The sequence below is a fragment of the Mauremys reevesii genome, linkage group 5 (genome assembly GCF_016161935.1).
Source record: "Mauremys reevesii isolate NIE-2019 linkage group 5, ASM1616193v1, whole genome shotgun sequence".
NCBI classification, from domain to species: domain Eukaryota; kingdom Metazoa; phylum Chordata; order Testudines; family Geoemydidae; genus Mauremys; species Mauremys reevesii.
In genome coordinates, this window is record NC_052627.1 from 41,039,782 (window position 1) to 41,061,367 (window position 21,586).

Below are 21,586 nucleotides of genomic sequence, written 5' to 3' on the forward strand. Positions count from 1 at the left end.
ACTCATCATAGGCAAAGGGGTCTAGACTGGCTGTCTTTACCCACCCTCAGCTTGCCCCACTGCAAGCCCAATACCTAGGTGGGCCTAAAATGAAGCCCTACAGCCTGGGGAAGTTGCTGGCCTAGGGCTTCCCAGCTTCATAAAGCCTGTTCCCCAGCCCTGCCTCACTTAAGGTTCCCTGGGTGAGTTCTCCAGCAGCCAGGCCTATCTCCCTCTCCAGTCAGAGAGAGACTACTGCTTCTGGCTTCCGTGGCCTTCTTATAAGGCCGAGTTACTTAGTTTGGGGCATGGCCCCAGCTGCAGCCACTTCCCCCAATCAGCCAGGGTTTTACCTTGCCCAGCCCCAGCCCTCTGCAGGGCTTTTCCAACCCTTTCCTCGTGGGAGTGGGTAATCACCCTGCTACAAGCCACTTTTGACTTCTAGCTGCTGAGTGAAGCTTGTTATGTCAAGAGGACCCAAAGAACAGGGAGTACAAAACAGATGGATTGAATTCTGAATAGTTATAGTGGAAAAATGGGCATTGTTTTCATTAAAATATTTGCAAAAAAGTGCATCCCCTTTTTGTTGAAAAATTTCAGAATTTTCCAAACAGCTCTAATTCTAATCTCAATTATGCCAGTGCAAATCCAAAATAATTTCCCAGATGAATCTGGCCTAATAGGATTTTTTCCCCTTGGTCCCTCTGGAAGCGATGAGGTTGTTTCCGTTGACTGTGAACCGCTCTCCGCTGGTGCACAAGGTGATATTTCAGGCTCTGGCTGAGCCTCTTTGTTAGAGTTGTCTGCTGCTTCTGCCAGTTCAGGCCCATTGGCGCCCTCTGGCGGTTGCAAGCGCTGGCGTCAGTGCTGGCGCTGGTTCTGCCGCTGGTTGCTTTTTCAGTTCCGGTTCTGGGACTGGATGTAGTATGGCTGCTGTAGTTGTTGGCATGGGATTCGGTTCCACCACCTTGGTCTGGGTTTCTGGTAACACAGACCGGGTCCTGGTGGATGGCTCAGGAACAGGGATGGGAGTGCCTGCTTGTTTGGCCTGGCTGCGGGTGACCACCCCGCCCCCCTTGGCCAGCTGCACATGGTCGGCCAAGTTTTTCCCCAGTAGCATGGGGATGGAATAATTGTCATAGACAGCAAAAGTCCACTTTCCTGACCAGTCCTTGTACTGGTCTTCAGGGATGCTGTACCCATGGCAGGTCCTTTTAAAATTTTTGAAGAAGGCCTCAGTGTCCTCACCTGCCATGTAGGTGGGAAATTTCTTGGGATGGGGAACTGTGCCTGGAGAAGGATTGTTAGGGTTGGCTGGAACCTGTGGGTTAGCTCTTGCTAATTCCAGGTCTTTGTCTTTTAACTCTATTTGTTTTCTGTGCTCAGCCTCTTTGGCTGCCTCTTTGGCTTTGTGGTCAGCTTCTTGTTTTTCCAGCTCCCTCTTGTGGTTAGCCTCTCTGGCTTGTTGCTTCTCCATGTCTTTGTGCTTTTTGGTGCTGGCCACACCCCTCTGCATTCAGTGAACTGTATTGCTTGGTTCACTTTTCCTACACTTTCTATTCATGACTGAATAAAAAGAAACAAAAAACTTTTTATTTGCAAATGTGTAGCCGCTGTTTGCTGATATACTGAGAAGACCACAAAAAAAACTGGTTTGTCCTGTTTCTAGTACTTGCTAAGTACCTCACAGTGGGGGTCCTTTCTAACAAGCCTCCTAGAAAAACTTACACCTTTTCCCTAGCTGTTTTTTCAAGCAACCAGAAAGAAAAAAAGAAAAAAAGGAAAAAAAAATATTTTCCTAACAAAGCCTGTTAGAAAACCTTACTTCCCTCAGCTAAACCCAGCTGAAAATCTGTTTCCAAAAAAAACCAATATCCCCCTCCTGGCTTCCAAGAAGGTAGAAAAACCAGTTTTGCAACTGTCTTTTGCAAATTGCTAAGTATTTTCTCAGTAGGTGTCCCTTCTAACAAAAGCCTTGTTAGAAAAACTTGTCTGTTTGCCTTCAGGGTATCTCTCCCTCCTAACCTGCAGTCCTGCTTTAGGAGAAGAGAATAGCAATGGCTCTCTGGTTCAGAAAAAATCCTCACCGCTGCCCACCATGTCATAGGTCTCACCCCCACTTGGAGCTGTTGGGTTCCAATGTGGGGACCTGCACTGGTTTCCCTCTAAACTAAAATTCTAGTTTAGATTTGGTAAAACTGCCATCACCCAATCAGTTACGTGGATTGGGACACAATCCTTCCCCAAAATCCTAGGGGATCCCAAGAGCCCCAAATCCATGGAGTTCTTATACCCAGGAGAAATAAACCATTCCCCCCTGCTTCCTCCCCCCTCCCTTTTCCTAGGAGAGACACCGGGATCTAACTACAGAGGGATACCTCCCCCTCCTCTTTCCCTGAGAATCCACCCAAGGAAAGACCAACCAAGTCCTTAATAGAAAAGGATTTATTAAAGAATAAAAAAAGAAAAGTCACTGTCTCTGTAACCAAGATGAAACAATACAGGGTCTAAACATATTAATCTCTGGAGAGAATCCCCCCTCCCCCTTTCTCAGTAAAAGCAATATCAGCAAACAGGAATAAAGAATTTCCTTTAGCAAACACACAATTGCAAATATAGAAAGCAACTCAAAAGATTAATCCGCCTTTCTAATTAATACTCACTATTAAATAGTAGAAACTACTCCAGGAGAACTTGGAGACATGACTGACCTCTCTTAGATCCAAAGAGAGCTCTAACAAAGAACACAGACAAAGGCTTCCCTCCACAGAGATTTGAAATTATCTTGTCTCTGATTGGTCCTCTGGTCAGGTGGTCATCAGGTACTGCATGTTAAGCCTTTACAGGTAAAAGAGACCTTAACCCTTAACTATCTGTTTATGACTGGCCTAATAGGATTTTTTCCCCTTGAGTAAAGACTTCAGGATTGAGGCTTTTATCATCACATTTTCTCCTTTGTTATGTACTGAGAGAGACTGATAGATTAAAGGCAGCAGCAGCTGGGAGAGAATCAAAAGTGGAGGAGGTTTGCAGATGAATAGCAACGGAGTGCTTACACCAACAGGTATTTCACAAGGGGAAGATGAATGTAAAGATAAGATTGTGTCTGTGTTTGAGGCTGCTATGCAGAAAACGAGGTACTTGATCCTTTTGTGAGGACTTGTGGCCCAGAAGTTTCCTCTCTGCTGCTCAACTGCACTAGAGGGCAGAAAGCAGTGACAGGAACTGTGCGGTAGCTCTGCCCCTTGTCAGGACGTGAATACGAGTAATTTTCCACTAATCTAGTCATCGATCTCAAAGACTAAAAGTGGCCAGAAGCCATTCACAGCACATGGATGGAAATACTTCACCAAGCGTGTGATGCCTCTTTTCCAGCAGCTGCTTAGCCTGCGATCTGTTCCCTGGGCTGACAGCCCCTCCTCGCACACCACAGACACAGCAGGAATTTCCCCGCTCCCGTAGGAAACTACTTCACCGCAGCCCACAGACGCTGCATTCTCCAGCAAAAGCAGAGCACAACACTAGGTGGCGTCTGCCGACAGTGCTCGGCCCCCGGGCGCGGGACCATGTGTCCCATACAGAGCTGCAGGGACAGCCCCTGGGCCACCTCGGAGCTCCAACTTGCCCTGGCCAAACTTTACTGCTCTCCCTTAAATGCGGCGGGCTGCGACCCCCCAGGGAGCGAGGGAAGCTCTGGGCGGCAGCAGGGACGCTACATCTTGCAGCGGGGACACCCCCCCTGTCTCCGGACTGCGCCCGGACCCCGAAATCACAGGGCTTGCTCGCGGCACGAGCCCCAGGGCTCCCGCAGGGACGGGCGGCCCCGCTGCAGAGCCCCGGCGCTGGCCACGGAGTTCTCCAGCTGCTTGATGAGCAGGAAGAGCAGGAGACCGAGGAGGAGGAGCAGGAGGAAGAAGAGCGCCAGGTAGAGCAGCAAGTTGAGCTCCCCCCATTCCATGCTGCTGCTGCCGCTGCCAGGGGAGCCCGGGCGGGAGGAGGGAAGTTGCTCAGCAGGGGAGTCTCTTCCCCCCGCGCACACACGCTGGCGATGCACCGGCAGGGCAGAGCAGGGCGCTGGCCGCGACAGGTGGGAGGGTTTCCTGGGCAGGGCTCGGCCCGCTGGCCGGAGGGCGAGCCGCCGAAACACGCCCAGCGCAAAGTCAGTCCTAGCGCGGTAAAGACCCGCTGCCTGGACGGGGGCCCGCGGGCTGCAGCCCGCCGCCCACCACAGCGCGTGCGGGCCCCTGCGGGAGGTGGGGCGAAGGCGCCCCGGGCTCTCTTCTGGTCATCGTGGTGCAGGGGGCGATCAGTGAGGGGCGCAGGCAGGTGGAGCGCACGAGAGGCAGCTCCAGCTCTCACCCTCCCGGACGGACCGACGCTTCGAAACGATCCACCGAAAACAGTCCCGGCTTGCGGCGAAGCCCCCCAGGCGGAGCTGCTGGCTCTGGGGCCCCGGAACAAAGGGCAGCCCCAGCCAGGGGTGGGTCAGGGCCGCTGGCTCCGCTCACATTAGGCAACTTCCAGGACGGGGAGAAATCGCTGTGCTGAACCTTCTCAGGGTCACTAGGCAGAGCCAGGCTGCAGCTGTTCGGAACAATTTTGCATTGGGGAAAAAAGTCTTCGCAGGCTCATCACTGTCAGCTTTTGGGGAGGGGGCGGGTTGCCCTTTCCCCTGAAGCCTTTGGCTTCTGTTCTGGCCCCTCTCATAGACTAGACACTGGACCAGCTGGCCCCCTGGGCTGATCCAGGATAGTTCCTAGATTCTGAACAGAGATGATTTTTCTCCTGGCCTCAGTGTAAAAGGGGCCCTGCTTAGCTTAAAACCTAAAGGGTAGGCATTTAATCACTCCACTGCCCTGATTAAACTGGGATACAGTTAAAATGATTCATACCCTGAATGGCTCCAGGTGGACCAATTCACAACTAACATGATAAGACTTTTTTTGAGGAAGTGATATAACTTCAGAAATAAAACCTGGCCTGCGGAGTGCACTATTAGTATTCCTCATTTCATATAGCACCATATTGGCCTGGTACCTGGTGCTGTACAATGGAACATCAGTACCAAGCAGGTCTCTATAGATTTATGTTCTCTCTTTCCTCATCTTTTTACAATGAACATCTGTTTTTACAATTTATAGTGGACCCAATCCTGTTCCCATTAAAGCCAACGGACTTTCGCAGTTCACTTCATAGCTTCAGGAGTAGGATGCGTGCAAATACCTGGCTCTGATACAATTGCTCCTTGCTTTAGGATGTTGGTCTTCAAAGTGGTGTCTGTCAAGTCTTTCAGAGATGTACAGAATGATTGGTATCCCCTCTATATCATCAAAATAACAGGCTCACAGCTCACAGACGCTGCATTCTCCAGCAAAAGCAGAGCACAACACTAGGTGGCGTCTGCAGACAGTGCTCGGCCCCGGGGCGCGGGACCATGTGTCCCATACAGAGCTGCAGGGACAGCCCCTGGGCCACCTCGGAGCTCCAACTTGCCCTGGCCAAACTTTACTGCTCTCCCTTAAATGCGGCGGGCTGCGACCCCCAGACTGCCCAGGGAGCGAGGGAAGCTCTGGGCGGCAGCAGGGACGCTACATCTTGCAGCGGGGACACCCCCCCGTCTCCGAGTGTGCCCCCAAGATACTTGAACACTTTCCTACCTGGTGTGGAGGGGTGGGGTCACCCACTTCCCAAGATGCCACAGAAGGTTGTGCATAGGGTGGGGACCCAAATGGGGAAAGTGGGAGAGGGCCATATGAGAGGGTTAACATGGGGGGCTGCACTGTACCTTCACCAGCCCTATATAGATGACTAGGAAATAGTAATACAATCTCAGATGTATGGAACCTCTCCCCATGGGGGAACCCCAGTTGAAGGTGGGAGGGTTCCAGGGAAGCTGTGCTCAGGGGAATCCCTTACAGTGTTCACTGGCACTTTACTCTCAGGAAATATGGAGGAAAAGAATCTCCCCAAGGATTGATTTGGGGAAAACTCTACAGGAAGATCCTCAGAGAGCTTTCTCTCCCTACTTCCCCTACTCCCAGGTCCCTTCCCACAGGAAAGGCTGTTCTGAGCCAACATTTTTGGTTTTACAAGATTTTAATTAAGCAAGCGCTGCTTGACTTTTTCAATATCAGAGAAGAAGTTTTCTGCTTCTAAAAGTTGGAAGGCATTGCTCTGTTTTGGAGTGAAACGGCTAAATAATATTGCCATTGGGATGGAAAAGTCACAATCTACACTATACTACAAAGTTAGGTCAATGTAAGTGGACTTGTGTTCACCTAGTTATGCACTTGGCTACACTAAAATTTGTCTCCCACCCTATTACAGCGATGTAATAACCCCACCACCCCAAGCAACAAAGAGTTATGGTCAACCCAACTAGGTTGATGCTGTGCATGGGTAGACACTGCATGAGTTGTGTCAACCCTAACATTCCTCCAGCAAATAGGGCTGCTACTCTGATTCCTCCAGCAGTTGTCCCACAATGTCCCGTCCCCATAACTGACTGCTCTGGCCCCAATTTTGAATTCTACTCCCTGGGGGCCACAGATCAGAAGCCCATCCCTCCCGTTCAAGGCCCCCCCCCACACACACACACGTGTTTTTGAAATGTCTTATCCTGATTGCCTACCTACCTTGGCAAGCACACCTAGCAGCTCTCCTTTATTGTGTGCATCCTAGCATGCCAGCTCCATGTACAGAGGGAGCTACTAGATGCGCTTCTGCCAGGAGCAGAAAGTCATGGATCTCCTCACCCTGTGAAGAGAAGAGGCTGTGAAAGAACAGCTATGGAACAGCCATAGAAATATTGACTGTCTACATGCAGATTGCACAGAGGATGCTGCAATGGGGGCATGACAGGGATGAACTACAGTGCCACGTGGAAGCAAAGGAACTTTGCCAGGCATATCACCAGGTGAGGGACAGCAACAAGAAATGTGGTGCTGCCTTACAGACCTACCATTTTTAAGACAAACTGCATGCCAGACTTGGCAGTGACCCCACCAGCACCCCACAGATAACTGGACACTTCCCAGGAACCCAAGGTGGTGACCCCCGCCATGAATAGCGAGGAGAAGGAGGAGACATGCCAGGGGAGCCAAGAATGCCACAAGCAAGGAACTGTTTGAAACTCCTCTGGAGTCAAGTCAAGCCAATCCTGCCAGGCAAGTGCAGATGAGCCTGCTGATAAAAGGGAAAGCTGCTTGGATACATGTGTACATGCATTAGTTTTTATAAAGGGATTTGGGGCTGAGGGGGGGCCTTTTGTTTTTGTTTTTTTTACCTGAACACCGCATCTCATTCCCTTCCTCCCGCTTTCTTCTCCCCATTCAAAAATGGCACTCATCCCATCCACAAGTTTAGAGAACAAAAGTATTGAGTTTGGATTGCTTACTGGTATCATGTTACAAAGTAAATAGGGAATAAATTCTAAAAGACCAATTGCCTCTGTTTTTTTGTTTTTGTTTTGGTGAACATTGTAATTAAGATGGGCCTTATCATACCATTGATTTTGGACAGAATTCCCCACTAAAAATCAATGAATGCTTCTGCTTAAAAATCAGTAGCACATTATGGCTCAGTGTCTCACTCACCTTTCTGTTATCCAGGTAATATCTTAGAGCTATTTTCTTCACAACTCAGTCCTGAGGCAGCAAGAGGCTGAAACAATCCCAGCCATAACTTAGGACAACAGTGGCCTGCTAAACCCAGGGTTGTGAGTTCAATCCTTGAGGGGCCATTTGGGGATTATTCCTGCTTTGAGCAGGGAGTTGGACTAGATGATCTCTTGAGGTCCCTTCCAACCCTAATAATCTATGATTCTAAATAACACCAGCTGCAGTTGTTGCTGTATCAACCAAGGATCATTATGCTCTCTGGATGATGATAATACCAAGTACAATACTGATGTACTCCCCTCCTCTACACACTCCTGCTCAACCATTCTATCAGCCTGCCTCCCTCTCTCTCTTTTCCTGACACGCCTTCTATGCTGAACTAGCTAAAATGTTAAGCAGTTAAACTGACTGAAAGGGCCAAAAAGTGTCTCTGAACATCAGAGGGGTAGCCGTGTTAGTCTGGAGCTGTAAAAGCAGCAAAGAGTTCTGTGGCACCTTATAGACTAACAAACGTATTGGAGCATGAGCTTTCGTGGGTGAATGCCCACTTCGTCAGACCCACGAAAGCTCATGCTCCAATACGCTTGTTAGTCTATAAGGTGCCACAGAACTCTTTGCCGCTCTGAACATCAGTGAACTATTTGGTTATACTTAATTAATATTCCCAAAATATACATGTACCACGTATTAGACTACAATTTTTACAAGAGTGAACATATGCTCTACTGCCTGTTTTGCATCTTTTATATTAGGACCATATGAAATGTCTTGGATTATGTATATACAAACCTCTTAGTCGGATTAAATAAATATATAATTTATTCTGTGCTTAGAATATCCCCTCCCCAAATTTCTAAATACAGTATAGCATTAATGGGAGTTTCGGATGTGCAAGAAGTGAATGTATTGGGTCACCATATGGCATCATGCCTTCCATACAAATTGGATCTCAAAACACTTTACAAAGTTAAATAGGAACAATCTGGAAAAAATTACCATTTAGCTCTTTTTCCTTCAAATAGTGAGGTCTCATTCTCACATCTTCATCAATACTGGACTCGATGTAATCTGATCACATTGATTCATTTTAAAACTGTGAAAGCCTATTGTGAACTCTCCAGCAATTGACACATCCCTGTTTTGTAATTTCTTCAGTACCGGTCATTAGCATTGTCCTGCTTGTAAATTTTCAGAATTACTGTGTCTGGGAAAGCAATAGGACAATATTAACACTTGACTTTGACTTGAACAGGATATTAATCTAAAAGATTTATGAAAGATTGTTTGGCTGCTCTTATGTGATGCACATTAATTACATCGCTTGTTAAATGGCTTCATACACAATAGAATTCTATTTCTAAAAGACTCTTTTGCAAGCTACATTTAAAAAAAAAGAAGAAGCTGGGTCCTATATGTTAAGATACAATTACAGCTATGACATTTAATTTAAAAGTCAAGGCACTTTGTAGACCAGGGTTCTCAAACTCCCAGCTCGTGGGCCATCTGCAGCCCACAAGCCTCCCCAATGTGGCCTGCGGGGCTCCAGCAGTTTTGAGGCCGGGTCTCTCCCTTGGCCCCACCTGCCGCCCCCGGGGTGCTCCCCCATCAGGGGCCCTGGCAGCGCAGCAGAACTGAGCAGTGTCTGCCTGCTTGCTCCAGTGGCTGCTGGCCCCTCCTTGCGGCCCAGCAGCGGGGCAGGGCTGTGCCTCCGTGCGCTGCCCCCACCCCGAGCGCCCCTGCGGCCAATGGGACACTGCAGGGGTGGTACCTGGGGGCAAAAGCGCACGGAGGCCCCCGGCCCGCCCTGCCTTGGAGCCCCATGTAAGCGCCGCAACCCGAACCCCCTCCCAGAGCCTGCACCCCCACCACCTCCCCACATACCCCCTTGCACCCCAAACTCCCTGCCACAGCCTGCACCCCCTCCCCACACACCCTCCAGCCCCCAAACTCCATCCTAGAGTCTGCACCCCAGACCCCCTCCCCCACCCAAATTCCCTCCGAGCCCAACCTCTCACTCCTTCTGCACCCAAACTACCTCCCAGAGCCTGCACCCCAATCCCCTACCCCAGACCTCCTCCCCCATCCCCAAACTCCATCCCAGAGCCGTAGGCAGGTGAGGGGGGTTCTGGGTGACATGAGTAACATTGGCCTGCTGGGAGGATTTGAGGACTAGCACTGGTCCTAAGGTAAATTGAGTTTGAGAACTCTGTTGTAGACTGTATTAGCAAAAATACATATAGAGTTTAAATTTGAAAATAAAATTAATAAAGACCAAAAAATCAAAATAAAAAAAAAATTACATGAAAAAAGTAGAGCAGCTTCTTGATGTTAAAGTGATTGAAGGCCCAAGACCAAACATACAGCCTGAATATATAGGAATCCTATAATCCCTTTCCAACCCCTACAGTTTTCACAGTGGAACTGTAGGGCCCTGTGCAGCCATTGAGATGGGGGTAGGATTACTCATTAAAGGCAAATCTATACAATGGATCATATATTGTTGTTACACTATAAAAACATAGTGCATGTGAAAGCTTTAATTCCACTAGCCCCTATATTTATAATTTATATCTAAATAATTGAATGCAGGGATTTCAGGCATATGATAGTTAGAAAAGGGTTAGACACATAAATGCTCAGGTAAAAAGATGACTGGGGCTAATTTGGGGTTTGTAAAATACACCTGGGAGCTCTGAACAAAGAAGGGAATAAAGCACTGAAGTTAATCTCCATTGTATTGGTTAGCTTGATCATTTAGGTCCCGTCTCTACTACAGATGGAACCATGATTCTTGCAGCTGGACTGGGATACAGCCTTTCAACAGGACTACACTAAACACAGTTCAGCACATTCAGATGTTTTTCGATCCACACTCTGGGTCAGGACACTGTACTTTGGAGTCCAGGAACAGGGCTAGTACTATATTTTCTATGCTCGTATCATTGCAAAGGATCAGGGTGACACTGTTTTGCTATATTTTCATTGTTGAAAAGCTGGGTAGATGTGATTAATGGACGACAGAAGGTCAGCAGATGATGTCAGAACACTCATTGCACGTTTCTTTTCCCAATACTCGGTCAACAATAGCAGGGCCTGACATCTGAGTCCAGGAGAAGGGCTGTGGTAGCAGTGACACAACAATAAACAACAGGACCTATAGGTCCATAACCCTACAGTCATTTGAGCAGGCAAGAACACCCTTCCCCCACTTCCTGAAGAATATCATTTAGGCCTTTTAGGGTGGGATTTTCAAAACTGCTCAGCATTGACCTAATTCTGCTCCTAGTTGAAGTCAATGGAAGTTTGTTAGACAAATGTTGAGCACCTTTGAAAATCCCACCCGGAGTGTCACATATTTTACTATGAAGTAAGTTTTCTCAATATCATTACTATGTTGAAGTGATTGACTGGGGACAGGTTGTAGCTGCCATGCTGGCTACAGGGGGTGAATGAAGGCTTGTAACAATGTGCTATATGCTATTAAGGTGGTTAATTGTAAAAAAGTACAGTTGAATTAAAAGGGAATTCCACACACCTCTTTGGTGCAAGGACATTATAATATGTGTGCAAAAATCCTTGCATAATAATAAACAAAATAACGCCAGGATCACCCACAACATGGACAGAAGTAGCAACAGGATTAGGCAGCATGCCTGGGTGGACTGAAATATGACCTGTGAGAGAAGAGATGAAGAGAGAGAGTGTGACTGTGAGTGGACTGGCCACAAATTACTGCTAATCTGTGTTACACTGATATTTGGATGATTGATTGAGGGCTCAGGTGGAGACCCTTTTAAAACACAGGATGGCTTTAACATTACAATTTAAGTTACACTTCCTCAGTTTCCGTTGCTCATAATGTTTACCCAGCCTTCCACTCAAACAGAGTGATTTTTATTAGTGTTTCAAAGCCTTAGAGGATGTTGTAAAGACAGGTTATTAATGATATTTTACATTTATATAGTTTATCCTCCCAAAGCATTTAATACACTGTATGTTGTGCATACATCATGCTGTGCAGAGAAAGAGAGAGAGAACAGAGAACTCAAGGGTGGGGGTGGCAACTAGCTAGACTTGAGTACACTGCAAGTAATAAGGGCACCAGGGAAAGTGGAGGTCAGATTTTTATTAAGCCATAAATTGAGGTTGCTGGGATTTTAGATTCAGAATTCAGTCATCAAATGAGATTTTCTTTTACTGCTCAGTCCAATAAAATAATCCAATTAATATTTTTCAGCCTATTAAATATTAATCTCAACACAGGTGGACACTTTTGAGTGACATTATAGATATCATCTTCTAGGTAATTCCTGCTTTAACCAAAGTGCCAGTGTTTTTATTTACTTATGCACTGTAATATGTTCATCCCCTTTCTCTCTGGTTTCAAACACTTGATCTATTTCTATTATTTATTTCAATTGCACCTCTTGCATTTTATTCACATAAACACTAAGAAATTGTCTTATCTATTCCATTATCCACAACCTTACCTTTTACATGCTCTGCATTTCCATTTATGTGCATTTGTTTGGTTTTCTACATCCTTGCTTTGAGGGTGAAATTCCCCACCCTCCTCAACACACAAAGCCCCCCCAAACAAGACTTTGTGCAAACTCTGGATTAAAGGAGCTCAGTTCAGCCCCAATGTGCATGCATGACCAGCTCCAGGGCAGTTATAATTCCAACCCCTATATTGGAGTAGTATCTGTGATTCCGTCAAACTCCTTGCATAGGCATTTGTGGCAGGTGGACCAGGATAACCGTGGATCTGGCTCCTCCTCAAGCCTACAGTCAAATACTGTGTAGTGCTGTACTATGCAGAGCTGGCATGGAGTCAGTTTCACGAGGAAGGAATCCCTTTGTATGCCCTTTCAGCAGGGGTGAAAATAAGGTGGTACAGGCCAGTACAGCGTACCGGTAAAAAGTGGCCACCGGTCAGGGCCGGTGCAACCATTTAGGTGACCGTCACTGGGATTTGGGGGGCGCCATTTTCTTCGGCAGCAACTGCGGCGGACGGGTCTTCGGCCACCCCAGTTGCCGCAGGCACTTAGGCGGAGGGAGCTGGGGCAGGGGAGTGCGGGAAGGGGGGAGGGCAGCACACAGGGGAACTCCCCGCCCCAGCTCACCCCTGCCACTCCTCCTCCCCGAGCACGCCGTGGTTGCTTCACTTCTCCTGCCTCCCAGGCTTGCGGCACCTAAGCTGATTGGCGCCGCAAGCCTGGGAGGTGGGAGAAGTGAAGCAGCCATGGCGTGCTCAGGGAGGAGGCGGGGCAAGGGTGAGCTGCTTCACTTCTCCCACCTCCCAGGCTTGCGGGGCCAATCGGTTTAGGCGCTGCAAGCCTGGGAGGCAGGAGAAGTGAAGCAGCGACAGTGTGTTCGGGGTGCTCATGTTTGTGCGCGGAGCAGGGGTGAGCTGGGGCGGGGGGGTGCCTCAGGGCAGAGGGTGGGGGGTGGGGATCTGCCACAAGGGGGGCACCTCAGGGCGGAGGGGGAGCTGCCGTGGAGGGGGCACCTCAGGGCGGTGGCATGGGGGTGCAAAGTGGAAGTTTCGCCTAGGGCATGAAACATCCTTGCACCAGCCCTGCCACCAGTACCAGCCCCACTGCCTTACTTTAAAGTGCTGCTGCAGCAGCGCTTTAAGCAGAGTCCTTAAGTGCTGCCGTGGCAAAGGACCCTGCTTAAAGCTGCCATGTCAGCACTTTATCATCGCTGCCCCTTTTGCCCCCTCCTCCAGGCTGCCAATGGGGGTGAGGGTGGGGGCAGAAGGAGCAACTGCCCAGGGGTCGGCAATTTAACTCTGCGGTAGTGGCAGCGGCAGCCAGAGACCCGGGCCCTTTAAATAGCTGCTGGAGCCCCAGGCGGCACAGGGGAGGCAGTGTGGAAAGGCTGGCTGGGATACTGACCCCCAGCCCCACCCTTTCTGCCCGAGGCCCCGCCCAGCAAATAGAGCTGATGAACACCTTTTGAATGAAAAGTATTTAATTGAAAAGTAGAGAGGCAGGAGCAGAGAAGAAATGAATTTTTAAATAAAAAAGTTGACGACAGTTGAATTTTCAATTTTTCAAGGAAAATTTAATTCCTTTTTTTAAAAAAGGCAAGTTTCACTAAAAGGTCCTTCAAAATGCTTAGGACAAATTTTTGTTCATCAATAACTGCTACCAATGGCTTGCTAGGCAGGGCCAAGCAAATGGACCACACCCTTTCAACTGCCCTGTGATGCAATGGACTACGCCACTCAGAAAGGATATCTCATTGGGTAATTTGGGATCCTACAACAGGCTTTTGGATTGGCTGGCTGGAGCACATTGCATTTAATAAAAAGGCCAGGCCAAATATGCAAAGGCCCTTTTCTGCTCTACCTCCAAAGTAGGGTGACCAGACAGCAAATGTGAAAAATCAGGACAGGGGGTGGAGAGTAATAGGAGCCTGTAGAAGAAAAAGATCCCCAATTTGGGACTGTCCCTATAAAATCAGGACATCTGGTCACCTTACCCCAAAGCAAAACTTTACCCTGCTCTCCTCTCTTTACAGTTATTGATGGAGAGTCATTACAGTTCATGGGCTTGGTTTTTGTTTACTCTAAACTGCAGTTTTCTGCAAATGAAATTTTTCAATAACTATTTTGATAGTGTTTGACACAAACCTCCCCCTCCACGTTTTTTATGGCAAACAAACAAACAAAAAGAAAAATGCTTTCTTTTCAAACATTGAAAACAACTTTGAAATGTTTCCCAACATTTGTTTTGTAGTTTTGACTGCTCTACTCAGCTGCCACTCGTGCTCAATTCCACTGCCTTCCACATCCCCTTGCCATGGTGAATTAATTCTACCCTCTGTGAATTCTTTGCAAAATTTGCACTACTTTCACCCTACTCTTTATGTAATAGAATCCAAAGGCAAACTAAAAAGAAAATTCAAAACACATCAACAGAAAGATATGACTAAATAAACTGTGGGCTTTCGCCCTGGGAGACCATTTTATTACTTGTTGCCATGCCCACATAGAAAGGCAAACTCCTTATTACTATGCTTTGAAATGTTTTCGATATATTTTTTAATGTTTGTCTCCTTCCATACCCCTCTCTCCTGCTTGCAATATGTAACAGCAAAAGACATGTTGAAACACCTCAGAGTACTATTCTGTGCATGGCTGGTCTTTCATTGCTGGTGCTTCATTCAGTTCTGATCTGACTTAATGAGATTCTTATATGCAAAGCCAATGTATGTGGGCCCTCTAAATTAAAGAGCTCCTTTCTAGAGTTGTTTAAAATGACATTGACAGGGAAATTAAGCCCAAAACTTAGGTTTAGAGTTATTCATTTTAGATTTTATGAAACATATTAAATAAACAAAAATAGTATCTGCTCACTTTGCCTCCTGTGCAATTTTTAGAGATGGATTCCAGAAATTGGTTTGCTTTTGTGAAACTTCATCAGTCCTGTTTTGCAGGGGTGGCAAAAAAACTAGAGCCGGTCCTGCTTCTGCTCCCCAAACCTTGATACTTCATATAATACAGAACTTGAACCTGGCCCACATCTGGTTTGAGGGGCTGCCAAAACAATCCCCAGCCTCCTAAGCTCATCTCTAGTACCAGTGTAGCAGGTACAGTTAGAGTGTATGATATATTCCTGGAGCTTTTACCAAAAAGCAAAAGTTTTCTGTTTAGTACTAAGTTTGGTAAGACCTGAAAGAAACAAACCCTAAAGATACACTGAAGTCATTGGGACTCTGCATGGAATAGACAAAACACTAGCAAGATCTGGACCTAGAAATCCTCTGGAGGTCAGGAGGAGCACTCTCCTTGAGTCCCCTAAAAGGTTTGTATTCAATACAAACCATCCCAGGAGCTCATTTGCTTAACAACTCGGGCTTAAATTCAGCCACAGCTGTCCGAAGCGGAGCTCTGGTAAATATTCTCAACCCCCCAGAGTTTTTATAGCATATGGGGGTGGGAGCATGAGGGCTCCAGGAAATAATCTATGATAATTTAAGCCCTGCTTAACACACTTGCAGACTGCAAACCTCGCTCTTACAAGAGTTGGATGATATAAAACTGTTTTTACTAAAGAACATCAAAACATATTTGTTGGGATTTAAACATTCCTCTGCAGCGTCTGCAACTAAAACACTGCAGCATTTTCTACTGCATGAGGACCAGCAAGTAAAACTGACCATCTGTGTTCATTGTCCAAGTGATGTGAAATGCAAATAGGGTGACCAGATGTCCCGATTTTATAGGGACAGTGCCGATTTTTGAGTCTTTTTCTTATATAGGCTTCTATTACCCTCCACCCCTGTCCCGATTGTTCACACTTGCTGTCTGGTCGTCCTAAATGCAAAAAGTAAACAGCACAAATAGTGAAAAGTACATATTATTAAAAACTTGTTCCATGTTAATCATTATAAATTATCATCGGTTACACAGTTAAGGAATGTTTTGTTAAAATATTAATTTTAACTGGATTGTGTCTCTTTTAAGAAGTTATGCGAGTTGAACTAAGTTAAAAAAAACTTTAGTTTCAGTTGGCTGCATCAAATGATGGAAGGGAGTAGGGGAGTCAGATAATAAGGAAATGCTTCTTCCCGCTTGGAGTGAGAGATGTGGATCTTAAATTGATGGCTAGTCTTCAGGCTGTGATTCTGCAGCTATTTACACCACTGTCAATAAGGAGTTCCTCCAATTATGTCAGTGGAGTTCCTTTGGTGTAAAACAGAGGAAAATCAAAATCAGGTCCTCAGAGTCCACTCCTTCTTAAGAGATGTATGCTCTGCCTTCAATTAAGGAAAGTGCTTTCCAGAAGATTGTTTTTATTAATAGTGTGGGGAATTTTATACTCTCCTGAACATCAGGATTTCACAATTTTCAGTCACACCGAACCTTTGGAGGGCTACGTTCTGTATTGTACTGTTTCCTTAAAACTGGCTTGGGGTTAATTTATATGTAATAGTAATTACCAGCCCCCTAATCATCCAGTAAGTTCCATCTTTTCCAGCAGGGGACACCAGAAGCAAAGGGAGAAAGAAATAATGAGTAGAAGCTGTCTATTTTTGGTCAGGGCTAATGCAATTGAATTATGACATGCTTAATGAATAGCAATGGTTCTGGCTGTAACAAGGAAAAGGCCTGGAAGAGATTTTAACATGAAGGCTTGTGGAGGGTGACCAGATAGTAAGTGTGAAAAATTGAGACAGGGGATGGGGGGTAATTGTTACCTATATAAGAAAAAGCCCCAAATATCGCAACTGCCCTATAAAATTGGGACATCTGGTCACCCTAGCTTGGGCACATGGAAGACAGAGGTCTTAAAGAGATGCACATGGGCAGAATGTAATAATGAAAACGGCTTGTCAGTGTCAGCCATATAAAATTTTAAGCAAACAAGAGATAGGAGACTTCTGGAAAAGGCCTTCTTGACTGTAATATTATTTGTGCTGAGTCTTCCTGGTCCATGTAGTGAGGTCACCCATTTGACCATGAAAGCTATGTTTTCCTATAAGGAGAGGTAAAGTTTTCAATATGCCTTACAGTGTATGCCACTCTGAGGAAATGGCACTGGTGTATGCTATATTCGTTGTGTCTTGATGGCTTCCACCTCAAATGCAACTACCAGCCCTGCAAACTCAAGCAGGAATCTGCGATTCAAACTTCAGAGCTTTCTTTCTTGCACATAATTATCAAGAATAAAAGAGTCTGTTTGCCACATTAGGCCTTCAGCAACACTGATTGAACTCCATTATCTTCACAGATACGGCCCTCTGTACAGTTTTGCAACCCTGATGTGGCCCTCGAGCCAAAAAGTTTGCCCACCCCTGCCTTATTTCCAATCTGAATTTGTCTATCCATTGGATCATGTTATACCTTTTTCTGCTAGATTGAAGAGCCCATTATAACATGTCTCAGGCCTGAGATCCTAATTATGTGATTACATCGAAGTCTCAGTTTTAATTTTAAAAAGTAAGTTATCAGACCTCATGGTTATGAAGAAAAGTTTGAAAATGTGAAGGTAACAGATGCCTGCCTAAAACAATACATCTGAGAGTTGTAAAACTATGCATTTCAAAGATATTAATTCCAAGACCCACTGCTCTGGGTGGCCCTGACACCACCAGCACAGCTGGAGGACTGTGTGTGTGTGGCAGGAGAAGATTGCAATGACCAGCTGATGAGGAAAGTACCTGCTGCTGCCCCTATCTCTCTGGGCAGGGGAGGAGAAGAGGCCATCCCTGCTGTTAAGGGCTAGTAGCCACACTTCTGAGCAGGAAGGAGGCCCACCCTCCCAGTTCTCTGGGAAGGAAGGAGAGGGCCCTGCCACCTCAAGTGTGGGTTGGTAAGTCTCTGGGGTGGAACAAAGCCAGGGGGGACCCTATATCATGGTGTGCCAAGGGCTTAGGAGTGTATTAATCATGCCCTTGCAGGGGAGGAGGGAGTATCAAAAAGGTACACCACAGAACACTGTATTTTAATTGGTTGCGTACTTATATGTCCCCCATATTTAGTGTAATGCATTTGTCCCACTTCTGTAAAGAACCATTTCCTCATAAGGCTTAATAGGTTCTTTCAACCTTGATAGCTTCTGACCTCCCAGCCTTTGGGCCAGAGGTTCATCCAGCACCAACTGTGATACCATGGATCTCGGACTTTAGGTGAACTCTCTTATTCCTTAGAGGGGCAGTACTGTATTGAGATGTTTTTCCAGTATCCACCTTGAAAAAGTGAAAGGAAAGATACTAGAATAAATATTATTGGGATCCAAACTCCTTGGTCACCTTGAAAATGGAAGAGGTTAAAAGAGAGAAATCAAGCTTAGGATCAGACACAGATGTCTTGTCACATTGCTGCTAGACTAGTGAGCCAGCATGTGCATGTGCATGCAAACATACACCAGTGAAGATATGGTCTGAAAAATTCTCAGGTTTCTCTAGTCCATGTATTACAGATATATACTGCAAATAACTTCACTGAGCAAATTCTAATCAGTGCCAGAAAAGCCTTTTTAAAAGTTCAGACTACAGAGCTAGTGCATGATCCTGCTCCCACAAATGATGGAAGGATTATTGCCTTTGACTTCAATGGGAGTAGGACTGGGCCCCAGTGAGAAGGTAATGTGCTGATAAATGCAAACTGACAGTCTGAGATTATCATATTAAAGACACCAGCAAAAGGTTTTGAAATAAGGGATTTTATGGGTTTCGTTTCGTTTTATTTGAATATGCAAACACAACATCTCTTAAAAGACATTGAAATGTTTGGGGTTAAGCTTGTGCTGAGTTTCTGCCAATGAGTACTGTGATATTATTTCATGTGAAGATGTTCGGGGAAAAACATCTCACAGGACTTACAGGTCATATCCAATTCTGAAAATCTGTCCTAAACTCCTGATTTTCAGAGATGCTGATGAGCACCCAGCAGCTCTCATAGGCTTCAGTAGCAGCTACTAAATACCTCTGAAAACCAAACCACATATTTAGGCAATTAACTCTATGCTGAAAAATATAGACCCATATTCTGAGTAGATCAAATAATTTGTAATATCATAAATGTGAACTGCTCACAACTGAATTACAGGAAGTGTACTAGCTAAATAGGTTTTCCCCCCACTTTACAATCAATTTTGTTCAAAGGAAACTGACACTTTTCACCATTAGGGCTACCAGCCACGTGGCTTTAAAAAGGCTACTATTAATTAAAAACCTTATTCTCAAATATCATTCACACTTTCCATATTATGAGATATGCTTCTTCTCATTATCAAGGCCAAATTCTATTCCTAGTTACACAAGCAAGATCTACTGACCTCAATGGAGCAATCAGGTTACATCAGTATAAGTGAGAGGAGACTGTGATCCTCAGAATAATACTTAGCAAATATAAAATGTTTAAATTTGAAAAGCATCCAAGCAGCAAAGTTTACATTTATGTCAAAAATTAAGTTCAAGGGTGTTCAAATCTGGGATTTCAGTTTAAATTAACATTTTACCCCAATTTATAAAATAGTGTCAGTCTTTATGTTGATTTTTCAAAATCTAAATTATTATTTTAATATATTTTGTGTTACTACACATAAAAAGAAAGACATATTAAGCCCAAAATATTACATTGTTTGTGATACTTTAAAAAATAGATAAGAAGACTAGCCAATTATTAATTATCCAGCTCCGTATAATAGTATTGAGGTAAACTAGCTCCACTGTTGTTGGATCTATTCTTATAAAAAAATACCATAGGATCTTTAATGACCACAAGCGGTCACTACCTGAATTTTTCATCTTATCCAAAAATGGCACCATCAGCAGCATAATGGCACCTAGCATCATGCCCTGGTTTTGGTTCCTTTTTTGTCTCAGAGCCTAATATTGTACTTGTAGGTGAAATCCTGGCCCCATTAACGTCAATGGGAGTTTTGCCATTCACTTCAATGGGACCACAATTTTACCCTCTGTCTTTATTGAAGAAAACTCCAATTGCAATAAAAAAGAAACCATCAAAGAGTAGTTTTGTCTGACTAAGGAGCACAAGATAAGATCTTCAGCGGGAAGACTACCCTCTAAATCACATATTTGTTAATATAACCTGGGAGAGTTCTGTTCCAAGTGGTAACATATGTTTGTGACAGGACAGGAGAGGCATCAAGCACTAAACTACTGCATATCACTATGTTACTGTGCTTAGAACATTTCACCTGCTGTTTCATTTGGAAGGAGAAAGTACTTGCTTAACATCATCTTGCTGCTTATACAGTAGGGTAACTTCTGCCCCCTCCTCAATACCTACTCAACCTAAACGTTTGTATTTTATTTCTTGACTGTATTAGATTTTGAACAGAATTAATGAAATGACTGACAATCCTAAAACACTAACCTGTGTTTGTCTAGCCATTAGATTTTTTTGAATCTGACACATAACTTTTAGTTTGCTTTAGGATTAGGAATCTTTGAATCCCTGACTGAAATAAAATAAACATCTCAAAGTCTGTATTCAAATATGTTAACAAGGTTTAAAATGTCATATAATGAAGTGACTTCAAACAATTCAGCATGGGGAAAGATCAATTTAATTATGGCAATACTAATTTTTTTTTTGACTGAGTTGGTGTGAAATTGCAGCCATAAACGCTAACATAAATCATAAACTAAACATAAAAGCTATTTGCAAGCAGCAGGAAGTATGAGATGAGTTTCCACCCATGGGTGAAACTTTCAAGCAAAGTAAATATCTTTTCTTCACCTACCTGTGGGTGTTTGTGATGCCTTCAAGTCTGTGGCACCATTTATCTTTCTTATGTTCCTAATATGTTTATTTCCCATAAACTTTATTTTAAAGCAGGGCAAAAGTGTGCTCATAGGGCCTTGTTCCTGTCAGGTATAGAGGAAGCAGAACTCAAAGATTTCTGGGATGTCTCAACACTGGGAATGGGCAAAACAGTTAAGGTAAAATCACTGGTCACAATTTCACCAATCCCTCCCAATTTGGATTTTCAAATGCCAGTCAGCTTTTTACCCAAACCTCCTCAACCAATCCCCAACCCACACTCCTCATACATTTTGGCTTCTCTACCACTCCTACCTTTTAAGACAAATCACCAACAGCACTGTGGCTCTCTCTCTTGTTTGTGCCATAGTATGTACATCACACGGTTCACACTTGTGACAAACAGTAGGAAAACATCTAAGATTTATTGCTCTTCAGATTCCAGTCAGACACATACATGTCATGTACTGTCGGACCCAAGTAATGGGAAAGATTTAGAGCACCAGCAAATTTGCAGTGAGCAATGTACCAAAACCTAACTTGTCAACTGGTAGAAGAGTAATGTGTGGTACGTGGACGGAAGATTTCCTTGAGCTTCTAGAAATATGGTCAGGGCTAAAGAGAGGATCAGTTGGATCTGCTGAGCCCAATATTAAAAGGCAGAGAGGAGTTATAGCAGCAGAAGGATCACGGAAACAGACTACGTGATCAGTGGGAATTGAAATGGGCTCTAGTAGAA

General features: G+C 45.1%; 1 long non-coding RNA gene across 2 annotated transcripts in view; it reads right to left on the bottom strand.

The window, feature by feature from the left end:
* Positions 1 to 21,586, bottom strand: part of LOC120405602 — a 51,301-nt gene that overhangs the window by 23,578 nt on the left and 6,137 nt on the right. For both annotated transcript variants that reach the window (XR_005598712.1, XR_005598713.1), the window contains exons 2-3: positions 8,595 to 8,802; positions 6,615 to 6,735 (exon numbers count right to left, since the gene is read on the bottom strand). This is a non-coding gene — a long non-coding RNA (uncharacterized LOC120405602). The remainder of the gene's footprint in view (positions 1 to 6,614; positions 6,736 to 8,594; positions 8,803 to 21,586) is intronic.